This window comes from Macaca fascicularis, chromosome 3 (genome assembly GCF_037993035.2).
Source record: "Macaca fascicularis isolate 582-1 chromosome 3, T2T-MFA8v1.1".
Classification (NCBI taxonomy): Eukaryota; Metazoa; Chordata; class Mammalia; order Primates; family Cercopithecidae; genus Macaca; species Macaca fascicularis.
In genome coordinates, this window is record NC_088377.1 from 118,170,958 (window position 1) to 118,187,920 (window position 16,963).

Sequence of the window (16,963 nt, forward strand, 5' to 3'; positions counted from 1 at the left end):
CAGCCTTATGATTTCTGGAAGCCTGCTTCTTTAAGGCCAGAAAGGACAGCGAGACTCCACGAAATATCAGCTAGCAAGATGGAGTTTTACATAATGTAACATAATTACAGGAGTGACTTTCCATTATCTTCCCACATATTCAAGTCACAAGTCCTGACCACACTTGAGAATTGGGTAGTTGGGGATGGTGGGTGGCAGATTCCACAAGGCCATGAAAACCAGGATGTGAGGATCATAGGGAAAACTTAAAAGTCTGTAGACCTGCAAATGGATAAACTGAGTAGGCAGCTGAATATACATTCAAGAAGAAATATAAGGGCTTAAGATAAAAATTTTAGAGCTATCAAGGTATTGATATTTTTAAAGCCTTGAGTATGGATGAAAATATAATCAATAAAGGCATAGAAATCATGAATATTTTGTCCCAATTGACATAAAGAGAGGATATCCAGCTTATCAGCTCAATTTAAAAAGGAAAAAGAATACAGAGAATAATTCTAAGATGAGTTTTGTTACTTAATGGGTCAGGCTTGTCTGCCTTACTACACCTACCACTCTTTACTAACTGTTGGCTGTTATCACCCTTAGGACGTACCACACAAATACTGCGCCAGGAGCATTAAAGAGGTCATCTCACTTTATCTCTATCATAAACTAATTGGGCAGATTATATTACTGTGTTTCTTTGATGAGAAAAACTGATGTTCAAGATCACATAGCTACTAAATGAAAAAAACAGTGAAAGTGGTTTGACTCTATATAATAATCTGTGCACTTAGCCATATCCTTTATATTGCCTCCATTTGTGGCCCAGTTGCCTGGGACCTTGATCCCAAATTTCTACTTCTGATCATTGATGGGTGTTCTTTATGCCTCCATGGTTATGCCATTCTTCTTCATTTGTTTCCTCTTGTCCTTGATCCAATCATATTAACTTACTTTTCTCTTCCCCAGGGAACTGTCAACATACAACTTTGCAGGCCACCCTTGCTTTAACAATGTGTAATAAAGATCATCTTTTTCAAACTTTCTATTTTACTAAAGACTGAAATATCTGAGGCATTTAAAAATGAATAAAGTTAGTACACAGAAAAGAATCAGTGAAATATCTATTACTTTGAACCTAAAATAAAGACAAATTCCAAAAGGAAAGAAGGAAGGTAGTTTCGAGTAGGAGACAAAGAAGTAAATGTATTCTTCATTCTCGCAATTATTAGAGAAGTAGATTCTATGCATTGCGTATAAGAATAAGCTAGCAATTATGGCTTCAAGAATAAATTTACTTCCTCAAATAGTAAAAAAGGTTGAAACAAATATGTTTCTCAATCATAATGGACTACTCTATAGTAGAAATTTTAGTTGATTTCATTTTGTTATTTTGTACTTAGTGCCAGCTCAGTAGTTATAATTAATACATAGTGTACAATGCATTCATTTACTGTGGTTCAAATTATATGTAGGATGCAGCTTAGTCTATGTCTTTCACTGTATGTGTTGGTATCCTTGAATCAATATTATCATTAAGATATGTTTATATTAAATATTCAAATCAAGCTGTATAAGACCAAAAATGATCTCTTTTCTCCTTGAAAAACAGTCTAAGATAAATTGGTTAAAAAAAGAAAAAAAAAAAAGCACTGAAATTTACATGAGCTTTTTCTGTGGAAAATCATAATCCAATTTTTCTGCATAAAAGAAAATACACACTTTATAGATTCAAAATCAACTCAAGATGAAAAAAAGGCTTAAATGTAAGATCTGAAAGCATAAAGATTCTAGAAGATAACACTGGAAAATCCTTCTAGACATTGGCTCAGGCAAAGACTTCATGACCAGAAACCCAAAAGGAAATGCAACAAAAACAAAGAAAAATAGATGGGACTTAAACTAAAAAGCTTCTGCACAGCAAAATATATAATCAGCAGAGTTAACAGTCAATCCGCAGAGTGGGAGAAAATCTTCACAATCTATACATCTGACAAAGGACTAATATCCAACATCTAGAAAGAACTCAAACAAATCAGCAAGAAAAAAAAACAAAACAACAACAAAAAAAACAACTCCATCAAAAAGTGGGCTGAAGACCTGAATAAGCAATTCTCAAAAGAAGATACACCAAATGACCAACAAGCATATGGAAAAATTCTCAACATCACTAATGATCAGGGAAATGCAAATCAAAACCACAATGCAATACTATCACTTCACTTCTGGAAGAACGGTTATAATAAAAAGGTAACAGATGTTGGTGTGGATGTGGTGAGAAGGGAACACTTTCACACTTTGGTGGGAATTTAAACAAGTACAACCACTGTGGAAAACAGTATGGAGGTTCCTTAAAGAACTAAAAGTGGATCTACGATTTGATACAGCAATCCTGCTACTAGGTATATATCAAGAGGAAAGAAAATCATTATATGAAAAAGATACTTGAACATACATATTTATTGCAGTGTAATTTGTAATTGCAAAAATATGGAACCAGCCCAAATGGCCATGAATCAATGAGCAGATAAATAAAATGTAATATATATACCATGGACTACTACTTAGCCATAAAAAGGAACAAAATAATGGCATTTGCAGCAAGCTGGATGGAATTGGAGATTATTGTTCTAAGGGAAGTAACTCAGGAATGGAAAACCAAACATCATTATGTTCTCACTGTGGGAGCTAAGCTAAGAGGACACAAAAGCATAAGAATGATACATTTGACTTCAGGGACTCAGAGGAAAGGGTGGGAGGGGGTTGAGGGATAAAAGACTACAGATTGCATACAGTGTACACTGCTCTGGTGATGGGTGCACTAAAATCTCAGAAATCACCACTAAATAACTTATTCATATAACCAAACGCCACTTTTCCCCCAAAAAGCCTATTGAAATAAAAAAATAAATTAAATTTAAAAAAATAACAAATAAGATCACATTCTGTGATATTGGGAGGTAAAACTTCAACATATCTTTTTGGTGATACGCTATTCAACTGATAATATAAGCTTAAATGAAAAGTCACACTTTTATCTATATTTCAAAAAGTATGTTTTAAATTTTAAGTTTGTGTTAAAATACTGAATTCAGATTAACTAATTATAATTGATATCCTCACATTTACTACCTTATGCAAACTAACTACATTATCTTTTAACTTATTTTTAATTAAACTTGCTCCAGATTCCTATACATCATTGAAATATAAATCTTATTTATTCCCTATAGTGATTCAGGGTGAAAGATAGACCCAAAGAGGAATTAATAATATTATCATAGCAAAAATCTAGAGAAGCTATAAGCTGCAAGCAATAAATATTTATCAAAAACCTGAATGGTAACATTAAAATAAGGTACATATTTATGAGTAATATATCAATTTATATTTAAATACATATTAAATGAATTGCATGTGGTTAGGATAATTTATATGTGATTTTAGCTGCAGGCATGGGAGTTTTAAAAGGTAATTTTAAATCTCTAAGTGTTTTATGTTCTTTACATATCTGTATAGTTCTGTTGAGAGAAAGATTATTAGGATAATTATAAAAACCATTAGAAACTTCATGAGTTACTATTATGTATATATTTCATATGTGAAACAAATGAGTACATTTTGCCTTGATTAGAGGTGTCCAGATAGAAAGATACTCAACCATTCTAAATATTTGTTAAGAAATCTGCTGCTCCTGCTATAGCTACAGCTACTACTACTACTACCGGCTAACACTTATATAGTACTTATTATTTCTCCTTCGATTGTCATAACACTATTAAGTAGGTACTATTACTATTTATATAATACTAATGAGGAAACAGAGACACAGAGATGTTAAGTGACTGGCCCAAGGTCACACAACAAATCGGTTGATATGGAATTAGAAACCAGATGATCTGATTTCAGAGGCCATTTAATGATTACTATTACAAATGATTTATATGACATTATAATTAATTTATTATGCTCTTTAATTGCTATTTCTCCTGATGGTAATACTTTTAAATCTAATGTGGTATGTCTTGACAAGAGAAATAGAAATGGAAGCCTCATTTAAAAAGTATCTAACTTTTCTTTATGAACATTTGCTTAGATTTTGGTCATGAAATGGAGATTACAGCATATCTTTTGTAGCTCTGTGTTAGCTCTTGGGATAAGGCAGTGACCAAACAGATGAAGATCCCTGACCATATAGTGTTTGTATTCTAGCAGGAGGAAACAGCCAGTAAATATTAGGCATGACAAATAGTGTTAAAAAGTGATCAGGCTCTTGCAAGAATAAGCAAAAGCAGAGTAAGAGGGAACAGAGGCATGAGTGGAGGGGAGGTATAATTAAAATAGGAGGTAAAGATGGGCCTTATTTTTAAAAAGTGAGACTTGAATGATGACTTGGAGTGCAGGAATTACCAAGTGGATATCTGGGAATAGAGAGTTTCAGGGCTTGGGAAGAGGCAGTGCAAATACTCTAACATGATCATGTTCCTGGCATGTTTTAGAAACAGCAGGAAGGTTTGTGGGATTTTTGAAAGTTGATCATATGAATTGGGTCATTCTTGTCGTAACCAGCTAAGACAGTTAAGAGGCCAGAGGAAAAACAGCACTTGAGGCACATAACATTGCTGCTCCAAGAATAAGGCTGCTTGGTAAGCCTGACTGCTGAAATGGCCTGCTGGAACCTGAAACCCCTGTTGTCTGATAGTTACTGAAACAACCTGCTGGGACTTTAAGACCAGTTTAACCCACCACAGTCACTCATCAATCAGCTTGCCAGTTCCCCAAAACTTTACTAGTGCAATGAACTTTCTTGAAGAGTGATACATAATATTTCTTCTTTTATTAAAATCTCCAAACTTTTCTCTGTTCTTCAGACATACCAACTGCACCTTGTCTGAGTATGTATTTGCCCAAATTGCAATTCTTCCCAAATAAAAAATTTTAAATTTAGAGGTTCCTCCCTATATTTTATTACACTTGGATAGACTGAGGCAGAGTGAGAGAGGGAGAGTAGTGGGTGAGGTCAGAGGGTTGATGAGCAGAGAATGTGATGGTGGTTGGGGAATAGCATGTTATGTAGAGACTTATGAGCCCTTGTAAAGGACTTTGATTCTTATTAAAATACATCTCTGTAGGAAGGGGCAGGCATCTTAGGATGGATATAAAATGTAAATATGAAATATATAAAATTTCATGACTATGAATCTTGTTTGTTAAAGATTAGACTGACGAAAATAAACAGGGATTTGCTCTAACCAATTTATGAACAAAAAGGAAAGGACAAAATGTAGGCAGCTCATATTATTTCTGCTACAATTCTTGGTTTGTTCTTTTTTAACTCTGTAGAGATTATTATACTGCACATTGTGGTACATATTGAAATATATAATTCCATTATGTGACTCAATTTTAAAAAGACATAACAATAAACTATACCTATTGATATGGGACAAGCGCATGCATATTGCATTTCAATTTATAATATGGTATAGGATTTTCAGCCCTCTGTATTTGGTGAATACATTTAACATGTTTGAATACATTCCATTTTGCTGTAGGAACATCAGTAGTGTTTAACATCCAACATCACTTGTGCTTTAGTGCAAAAACAAATGTTCCTAGGAAAGCATTGAACATGGGAGGCACATAAATATTGGTTTAAATGTTGAACAAACAACTAATGTTTATTTACCTGAATGTTTCTTCACATCACCTTTTCTTTGTATTTCTACAGGACATAATGGTATAAAAAAACCTGGAATGTTTCATGAAATTGAAAGAAAAGTCAGAATACACTATGTTTTAGTGTAGAAAAGCTGTAATATAAAGCTTTATATATAAAAATAGCATTTATACAGCAAACTGATACAGAGTTTAGTTAATGTTGCATGTTTAATATTGATGTTTCTCCCACTTATTTTTTAAGGTAGCTATTAGCAATTCTAGCATACTCGATCTTAGATCTAATGTGAAATGAGATTAACTTAGAATTTCATGATTTGTACCCCTATAAAGGTTCCATTAATTCATGACTGCTTTTCATTTTCCATTTGCACCAGTCTCTTAAACTTTTTACTTGTATCTAAATAGAGATAGACTAAAAGTTTGGAATAAATTCTGTTAGTTTAAAAATTACCCTAACACAGTAACATATGATAACAACCAATTAAAATATTTTGGTTTTAATGTCTTTTAAGTAAAATAATCTGAAGAGTAAAGTTTTAGGGCCACCAAAAATACATTTGACATTGAAAATTCAAATTCATTGATTTCAATTTTTAATTTTAATTTAATTTTAATTTTTTTTTTTCAGACAGAGTCTCGCTTTGTCGCCCAGGCTGGAATGCAGTGGCACAATCCCAGTTCGCTGCAACCTCCATCTCCTGGGTTCAAGTGATTCTCCTGCCTCAGCCTCCCTAGCAGCCAGGAAAACAGGCACCCGCCACCACACCTGGCTCATTTTTGTGTTTTTAGTAGAGACTGGGTTTAACCATGTTGGCCTGGCTGGACTCAAACTTCTGACCTCAAGCGATCCACCTGCCTCAGCCTCCCAGAGTGCTGAGATTACAGGAGTGAGCCACCGTGCCCAGACAGTATTTTGAAGAATATAGCTTTGAATGATTCTGGCAAACTGCAAATCACTTTTGGATCATAGTTACGGGAGATATGCCTACATAAGACTGCAGGACTAATGCTTAATTTCTTTAGAATATTGGGGGATTTCAACTTATAATTTAATGAGGACATACGATATTCCATAAATCATACACAAAGTCATTCTTGAACTCTCTTGAACTTGTTTATCATAGTGACCTGACATAAAGGAATGTGTATAAGTTTCACAATTGACTGCTCCCAAGAAGGCTTGTAAATAACAAGCATAATACTAACACATGTTAGTAATGTAATGCATTCCCATTCAAGACCAGGTGTTCATTTTACTCATTCTGACACAGTAGAATTGGCTATAATTAAGAGGAGAAATATTATAGTCTCTAAATACTACACAAAATCTCAATTTGTGTATTTGCCTAATTCAATTAGTTCCAATACTTTGTGGCATTTATTATGAGTTTTCTTGTATATTTTATTATGTATTCTACAAAAAGATAGATTTGATATTTAATTCTGTTATTTAAAATGTATAGTCATCTTTTTTCTCATTCATATTTCCAACCTGTTTCAGAATTTTAAAATAATAAGTCAACTCAATTTTACAAATGATGCAGTTTAAAGCTGGCCCTTCAAAATACACAAACAAAAATCCTCCACAGATTTGCACTGCAGTAGGGCAAGGACATTGCAGATTGATAATTTCCCTCACCTTCAAATCCCCCGAAGGAGCAGAATGACACTCAGTACTACTTGGCATCAAATCGTACATACGTTCTAACAATGTCCGGAAGACACAGAAGCAATAACAGGTTTACAAACAGTGGTTGGACAATGATCAGCTGTCTCACATCTTTGTATTTCCTAGGAAAACATCAGGGCAAGTAACTTAGGATTCCTTTCTGTACTTGTAATTTTTTCTTTAAAGGAGTTGTAATTTTTGCTTGAAGGAGAAAATATGGTAAGGAGCATGAAGAGATTTTAACTTTAGGGGACTTTAATTCTTCAAACTGTAGACAAAATTGAATTCATATGGCAGATGAAACTAAGGATCTAAATTGTTTGGCTTGCCACAGGGGCTTTTTACTGTTTACATGTCACTTCAGGAGGTTGACAGAGTCATCATTTAATCAAAGTATTCTACAAGATTTTCCTTGACCTTATTTATGTTTACATACAAATGAGCCTGTCTGTTTTTTGTGGGAATTTTGAGGATTCTTTGCACTAATTTCTAATGCATACAGCAAGTGTAGGCAACTCCAAAGTATAACTTCTAACACCACTTAGTTAATGCACATTATGTTATGTAACATTTTTAAAATATGTTAGATAACATTTTTAAAATATGTAACATTTTAAAAATATGTTAGATAACATTTTTAAAATATCTTATGTAACATTTTTAAAATATGTTAGATAACATTTTTAAAATATGTTAAGTAACATTTTTAAATATGTTAGATAACATATTTAAAATATGTTAAATAACACATTTAACATATGTTATTCTGATTTCTTTCTCAATTTAACCCTTAGAAAGTGGTGACAATCTCTAACCCATGGGAATAAAGCAATGTGGTAGTCTTTTCTGGCATATATCCTAAAATATCACATTGCTCTTGACCTGTGTATTCTGAGTCTTTGCTATGACAACTATCTTTTGTTATGACAATGACTTCATGCTTCAAAGCCCTTACTACCAGGCCTTTGTCTTTTCTCACACAAGATTTCAATGTTATTTTTTAAATAATGAACTTTATATTGTGGAATATTTTTGGATTTGTAAAAATGTTACAAGGAAAGCATAGAGTTCCTGAATGCCTTTCACCAGTTTTCCCTTAATATTAACATCCTTCATAATCATGGGACATTTGTTAAAATAGGAAATTGGTATTAATACTTTACTATTAACAAAACTACAGACTTTATTAGATGCCTCAATTTCTTTTTTTCCTCCACAAAGCCTTCTTTTCTGGTAGAGGATCAAAATTCTATTCCAGAAAATCATAGTAAATTCAGTCAATGTTAGTTTGTCAGTTTTGGGGTTTTATCCATTACCTTCCCCCATTATACTCATAATGGAGTTTACTTGATGATCCTAAGAATGTGCTCACGTTTCTGTGCTTTCATCGATAGCGTGCTAATTTAAACTCTCTGAGCTTAGTGGTTTCTGTGTCCAATTTGTTGAACCAGTGTTCTTGGTGGAATCCATAGCCATCAATGTCTGTTAAGATGTCAGGAGAGATGATACTGTCAAAAAGAGTATTATAAAGAGAGAAATACAGTCAAATTGTTTTTGATAGAATTTTTTTCATGCATGAAATCTCACATAGCACTGTTATCTCCATTACTGTGGTGCTATGGCATGACTTATGGTATTTTAAACACTCACAAAGCAACAGGAGCTAGGGCGTCAATTAATATCATATACACTTTAGTCTTTTTTTTTCTTCTTCTTCTTCATAAGTGCCCTAAGACATGGCATATACTCCAATCTTTAGAACTGAATGAATCAGGTTTAGTTTTCCTAACTATACGCATACATATATACACACATTTGATGCTGTAAATTTCCCTCTCAGCACTGCTTTAGCCATCTCCTACAGATTTTAACATGCTTATTTTCATTTTTAGAGTTCTATTTGGATTTATCTATATTGTTTTTGAGTGTTTCTTTCTGTATGGCTTTTCAATGGTTGTTCCGTGTATTATACTCTATATATTTATTTTACATATCTATATATATACACACACTATATATGTGTATATATATCTATATACACACAGTGTAATATGTATTGTGTATCATGTATATACAGATGCTTATTTTACTCATTCTGATGTAGAATTACATAGTATAATATGTATACTGTATCTATATATTAGATATATACACTAGTGTATGTATATATTACATATTACATATACAGTGTATGTTACATATATACTACATATACCATATACACTATGTAATATAGATATCCTATATCTATATTACACTACATATATATACACATACATGCATATGTCTATATAAATATGTATGTGTTACATCTATATACTTATACCTATACATCTACATGTATAATATGGTACATATATAATCAGTTTACTGGTGTCATTTTAAACAGTTTGAGTAAAGTTCAGAAAACTTATCTCCCTTTATGTTCCTTTTTTCTGCCCACTTAAAATTGTCTTAAATATTTTCTTTATATACATTGAAAATCACATCAGGCAGTGTTAGATTTTTTTACCTGAAACATTAATGTGATTAAAAAACTCAAGAGGTGAAAAAAAGTCTAACTAGAATAGTCTGCCCATTCAAGGTTTTACATTCTGCAGTTTCAGTTACGAGTAGTCAACTGCAGTTTGAAATTATTAAATGAAAAATTCCGGAAATAAACAATGCATGTTTTAAATTTGTGCCGTTCTGAGTAGTGTGATGAAATCTTGCAGCATTCTGTGCCATCTGCTCAAGACCTGAAACGTCTCTCTGTCCCGTGTATCCACACTATATTTGCTATCCAACCATTAGTCACTCAGTAGCTATCTGGGTTATCAGATTGAAAAAATATAGTACAGTATATATTGGGTCGAGTACTATCCGAGGTTTCAGGCATCCACTAGGAATCTTGAAACATATCCCCTGAGGATAAGGAAAGACTACTCTACTTACCCATAATTTTGTTTACTGTATTCTTTGGCAATAAATTCTCTTAGTTTTACTTTAGTGTTTCTTGAATTCCCCTTCGTTGTTGAATGATAGTTTCACTCTATATAGGACTCTAAGTTGATAGTTTTGTCAGTTTTTTACACTTGAAAAATGTTGTGCTACTTCCTTCTACCCTCTATGGTAAGGTATTCTTCTTCTCTAGCTGTTTTCAAGATTTTTTCTTTCTCTTTAGTTTTCAAATATTTATGATGATATATCTAGGCATGGATTTCTTTGGGTTCATCCTGTTTGGGGTTCACTCATCTTTTTGAATATAACAGTTACTGTACCTTGCCATATAAGTATTTAGCCATGGTTTCTTCCGGTACTTTCTCAGACTCATTATTTTTCTCCCTTCCTGGAACTCTGATGGTAAAAATATCAGATCTTTTGTTGTAGTCCCACAGGTCTCTTAGGGTCTGCTTGTTTGTGTATATATCCATTTTATTTTTCAGATTGATTCAAAGTAGAAAAGAACATTCATTAAATGTTCTTTCCTTGAGGTGCAAATAGAACTGAAATAGTAGAACACTATGTGCCTCTGCAGTGAGTAATATTTACATAGTTATAATGCAGAAAATGCTGTTATGGATATTAAACTTCTATAATTCACCAGTATTCAAAAGGCAACAAATTTTATTATGACCATGGAATGGAATGTAAAAATTGTCAATCTTGCAATAAAATATAATACAATTATTTTTATTAAAAAATAAAATGTTAATATAATGTACAGGTGGCTGAAAGTGGTTAGCAGAATGAATGATGAGTGGTAGTGAAATGGCAATATTGTTATTTTGCAAAGTGGGAAGTCAAAAGATCATATCCATTAATAAAAGTTTAACTTTTTACTATTTCATAATAAACTGTTTAAGATATGATCTAGATGCTTATCAAGTCTTTTTTCTTTTCCTTCTCTCCCTCTTTTTCTTTCCCTCCCTCTCTCCCCACCTTCCCCTCTCCCTCTCTTCCCCCTTCCTCCCTCTCCCTTCCCCCTCCCTCCCTTCCTTTCTTCCTTCCTTCCATCCTTCCTTCCTTCCTCTCTTTCTCTTTTTTTTTCTTCTTTCCAGGTAATATAAGTTTCTCACTCAGCACTGCAGCTTAACACAATTAATTCTGGCTAATGGAATATAGAAAGAAGTGATATACACTATTTATGTATTTGTTAAAATTGTATCAGGCTTTATATTGCTACATTTTCCCACACTTTTTATTTGTGACTTTATTTTCTCTGTATTTTCTTATTTTTTCTTATTTCTTTTTCAGAGGAAGAAATATTTCCCTTCCTACCATATCTTTATTATGTTCAGCATGTCATTCATTCTGGTTATTTTTTGATATCCCTTCCATTGTTCTTACTTCAGCCTGCTTACTTACTCTGATCTGAACACTTTGCTCTATACTTGGACTATGACTTTCTTGTATAGCTTTTGGATTTTCCTCAAGATTCTAGTTTTATTTGTTCTAGCATTCTATGCTTTTATAAAAGCTGAAAGATTTTCTCAATTGGTAAGAAGAGAAAAAGTTTGTGCCAAATTTTTCACCTTGGACCAGGAGCCCAAGTTAACATTAAAAAATAGGCATAATTCAAATTAATAATAAACACCAGACCAAGAAATACCTTATAGAAGCAATATGGATGTATGATCCATAAATGTAAACTAAGATTTTATCCTGTTTTTGTTTTCTCTTAAAAACATAATGGTTTTTGTAATTTTTATGTAGATTTAGTACAGTTCTAAAATCTTAATGGAATTCAGTAATCACTGGAAAACAACTTTCATATGTTAGGCAAGACAGGATGGTATTCTCGTCTGAGAGAAATGTTAATGTATCTCTTCCTCACACTACTAATGTCAATATTCATCTTAACTCTAATGATCACTGAAGGCATAGCAGGGTGTGAAGGTGATGGTGGTGATGAAACATTCTAACTGTAACTAGATTAATTGATCAGCTTATTGAGATCTGGCTCTGTATAAAATTAGGAAATATAAACTTTCAGCTTCCATACTAATATGCTAAAATAATTTCTGTTAGACTATCTGATCTGTCCCTTTATTACTGGAAAAGACAACTATGCAAATTAGTAAGATTCTTGCAACCCATTTATAAATGTTTAGAAATAACATATTATGTACTAAACTAACTTAAAAGTTGATGTTAATTTATATATATATATATATATATATATATATATATATATATATATGTGTATGTATTTGAGATGAGTCCTCCTTCTGTCACCCAGGCTGTAGTACAGTGTTACGATCATAGCTCACTGCAGCTTTGAACTCCTGGGCTCAAGTGATCCTCCCACCTCAGCCTTCCGAGTAGCTGGGACTAGCTGTGCACCACTATGCCTGCCTGGCTAATGTTTTTGTTGTTATTGTTGTTGTTGTTGTTTGTTTTAGAGATAAGATCTCGCTTTGTTGCCTAAGCAGGTTTTGAACTTATGGCTTAAAGCAATACTTTTTCCTTGGCCTCTCAAAGTGCTGGGATTACAGACATGAGCCACTGTGTCTGGCCTCCAATAACATTATACTTGTTTACTCTTTCCAAAATTAAAGGCAACACCCTGCTGTCAAACTACCAAGACTTCAAGTGTTGTGAGATATAAGTTAATTTTTGTGTGTGTCATTTTAACACTTAGTGAACTGTACCGTTCAGAATAGACAGTATGTTAAACTTGAACGAATAATATTTTATGTATGTATGTATGTATGTATTTTTTGAGACAGAGTCTCACTCTGTCGCCCAGGCTGAAGTGCAGTGGCATGAACTCGGCTCACTGCAAGCCTGGCCTCCCAGGTTCACGCCATCCTTCTGCCTCAACTTCCCAAGTAGCTGGGACTACAGGCGCCTGACACCACGCCTGGCTAACTTTCTTGTATTTTTAGTAGAGATAGGGTTTTACTGTGTTAGCCAGGATGGTCTTGATCTCCTCACCTCCTGATCTGCCCACCTCAGCCTTCCAAAGTGCTGGAATTACTTTGAGTCACCATGCCCGGCTGAATGAATAATATCTTTTATACAGAACCAAAACCCATTGTTACAGTACGGAAAAACATTTTGAGGCAATAAAATTGGGCTTCGTTTCATAGAAAGGGTATTAAAAGCAGTTTCCTGCAGGCAGTTAGCAGCTTTCGGGTTTGTGTGTCTGAGAAAGACATAAGTTTCCATCTATTGTGTAGAGAATATACCATTATTAGCCCAAATTGAAAATTACAGTGGCAGAAAGGATAGTTGAGAAAAAATGGCTTAAGACCCTTATTGTATTCTAGTGGTACAACTTTATTATTTGCTGACTTCATTCCAGCTACTCTAGCTTTCTCTCCATTTCTTCAACATACTCTGCTTTCCCTGCCTCACAGCCTTTGTGCATACTGTTCCCTCTTCCTAGAATGTTCTACCCATTCTTTCTCTTGTTTAAGTAGTGACCATTCTTCAAATCTCACTCTAAATATTGCTGTATGAGTAAACCTTTCTTTATGCACTGAAATAAGTTGGGTCTCCATGTAACATATTTCCTTAGCACTATGAAAACCTACTCCTGGCATTCCGCACGTAACAGTTTCTCAATAACTGGTAAATGCTGGTACTGAATTTTCCTTCTTTGTTAATTCTTATGTGCAAACTCTATGAAGAAACGAACTATTTTCTTAACAATGCCCATCATCTGAATGTATGACATTATCTGGTAGGTAATAGGCATACTCTAAATATTCATTAATCAAATGATAAATACAAAAATTTAGAATTTACTATGTATTAGTAGTTTCATATCTCTAAAATATTTTCTTCCAAGTTTATTTGCATCCCTTATTCATATTGAGTTTTGTCAGGATAATGAGATAAACAAGGGAGAAAGTTGGAAAAAAGACTGGCTGAAGAGCTCAGAGTTGGAAAGCAAATAAAAGATAAAAGAGAAACATGCTAAAAGTGAAAACGAGGAGATATTCTAAGCCACTGAGATTAGAAAATAATATTAAGTCTTCTCCAAAACAGAACAAAACAAGATCTAGAGGGTTTCTTCACTTTTTCTTGCAACATAAGCATGGCAGTGTAGTTTAATATTACTATTTAAGGGCTAATTAGACTGGTATCTTCATAGCTTTGTTCTTCTCCACTTCTGGCATTCATATTGTCCATTAACACTTCTTTTTGAGTGACCATGTGAAAACAGTAGAGGTGAAATTTAAGCCATGCAATTTGCTCCCTGTTGACAGATTTCATAATATGATTGATGGGGGCAGAAGGTGAAACTATCTGGTAAAATGAGGTTTTTGCATTATCTGTGTATTTCATATATCAATGCCAGTATTTCTTAAACTGCAGGTCAAGACTCCAGAGGGAAGGGTTACAATATAATCTAAAGAGTTTCGTATCTGGGAAATATTTGGATGTATAAATTGTGGGCTATATTGTATGGTTCTTCTTTTCCTCCTCAATTCTGCATCTATCCTCCCTTCTAGTCTATTAAAATTTGTTATTCTACCAATAAGAGGATATAAAATATTTAAGTCATATTATTGGTAGTATAAGCACATTAAAAGCAAACATTTGAGAATGTTGAAATCATTGGTCTAGACAATGCTGTCTGCAGTACATTCCACAGTGTCCTACAAGCAATTAATATCTATGAAATGGTTTCTTTTCCATTTACTCACAGAAACATTACTATGTCACAAGGGAAAAAATGATAAAAGTGTAGAAGAGAGAGATACTACCTATTGTATTAATTAATGGTTGTCTTAAAGAAGAAAGTGAAAACTGGAAGAAAAATGTTACAACTTTATGAGGATGTTTTAATCTATTTAATAGTATTAAGTCAAAAATTGATTAATCAGACTTTACAAAGTCTCTTTTATATTTCATGTTTGATTTTGGGATTCGGTTATGCCATTGTGTTCCACATTTCATTTTCTGTTGCAGCATCTTCTGTGTTTTATTCAAGAAAAAGTTATTTCATTTGTGGACTGACAATGGAGACTTTTATTACTGCCAAAAATTGTACTGCCTGATTATAGTCTCATTGAGTCAAACAACTTTGGTTGAATATTGAGTTTAGGTAAATCTTCTGCTTCTCAGTACATGAATATATAGATTAGTGGAAGAGAATCTGAAACACTTTCCTCATAGAAACATTACCAAAATTGAAGGTTATGATGATAAAATTTTATATTAAAATTGTTTTCTACAGGTGCTTTTATTAATTAACAATCCAACTTAGAGTCTTATAAGTAAATAATATCTGTGGTCATATACTCTGTTTTCCTATTACCCATCACTAAAATGAAAAGAAAATATATTCTTAAAATTCCAGTCAGATATTCTGGAAAATATATTTCCATATTTAATGTCAATATTTAAGGACAATTTTTGCCTGCAAGTGTTACACATCCAACTCAAACTCTTAAGAAGAGATTCGTTAGCTAGTATAGCTAAGCTGCCAAGGGCCTGGGTGTATCTGAGATGACTGAGAGTGTGAAGCTGTGATGTGCACCACTACTTTCTGTCAACTTACCCTCTGGTATCACTACACTCCTCATAAATTGCTCTGTTCTCAAAATCAGAGCCATGGCATATGATTGCACTTTTCTTACCTCCATACAGTTTTTCAAGAAAGGAGAACAGGAACCTTCCTTGTCCAATCTTGGGTAAGAATGTTCATTAGTATAATCTGGATTAATATTGACAACACAACATGCTAGAAGGTGGTTGCATCGTGATTGCCTTGCTTCCATTCCCTGCTCATCCTAGGTAATCAAAAGAAGTAAATGGTTTAACGTCATTAGGGAATAAAGATAACAATCGCTTGAGAGAATTTCCAGACCACAGCACAGGGAAGGAGAACCTATGTGAATGAGTTTAGACACAGAATTGACAGTCCAGTAAGACTGAGGCAACCAGAGTTAACAGAATACATTACTAGAGAGTAATCAGCTACCCAGAGAGAAACCTTCAGAGATCTTTAGAGGATTTTTTCATTGAGGGGTTATTAATTCAGCAGATTACCAACCGGCATATATGTGTGATGAAACTAGTGAGGCTGGGAGAATAACTTTCCAAAAAGATTAGAGGTAACAACGTGCAGTGCTTACACAGGGCCAGGAATAGTGTAGTTAACTACACTGTAAAATCGTACATGAGGCATTGAGCAAAGCACAGGGATATATTTTTCCTCAGTAATGGAGAGTAATTAACCACAGACTGAACACTACATCGTTCCCATGTAACAAATTTTACAAGCAAGATCAGAAAGGAGAACATTGCTTTCAAGTAATTTAACTGGATCCTAGAAATAAAATCTTAAGACCATTTACAGGGTTGATTTTTTTTTTTTTTTTTGGACAGAAGTTAAAATTCACATCTGGTAATCAATCTAATCTAACTAGCTATAAAAACAACAACCAAAAAACCCAGAAAAATAGGACTCATACCGACTAGGTAAATCAAACAATCAAAACCAATCCAGATCTGCAGATATTTAAAACTGTTATTATAAATACATTCCATGTGATCGAATATTAAGTAGCAATATGGAAGACATAAAAAAAGACCCAGATATGACTTCTAGAGATGAAAATTATTATATGTGAGATGATACACTCACTGGGTGGGGTTAATTGCAAATAACACATTGCAAAAGAAAAC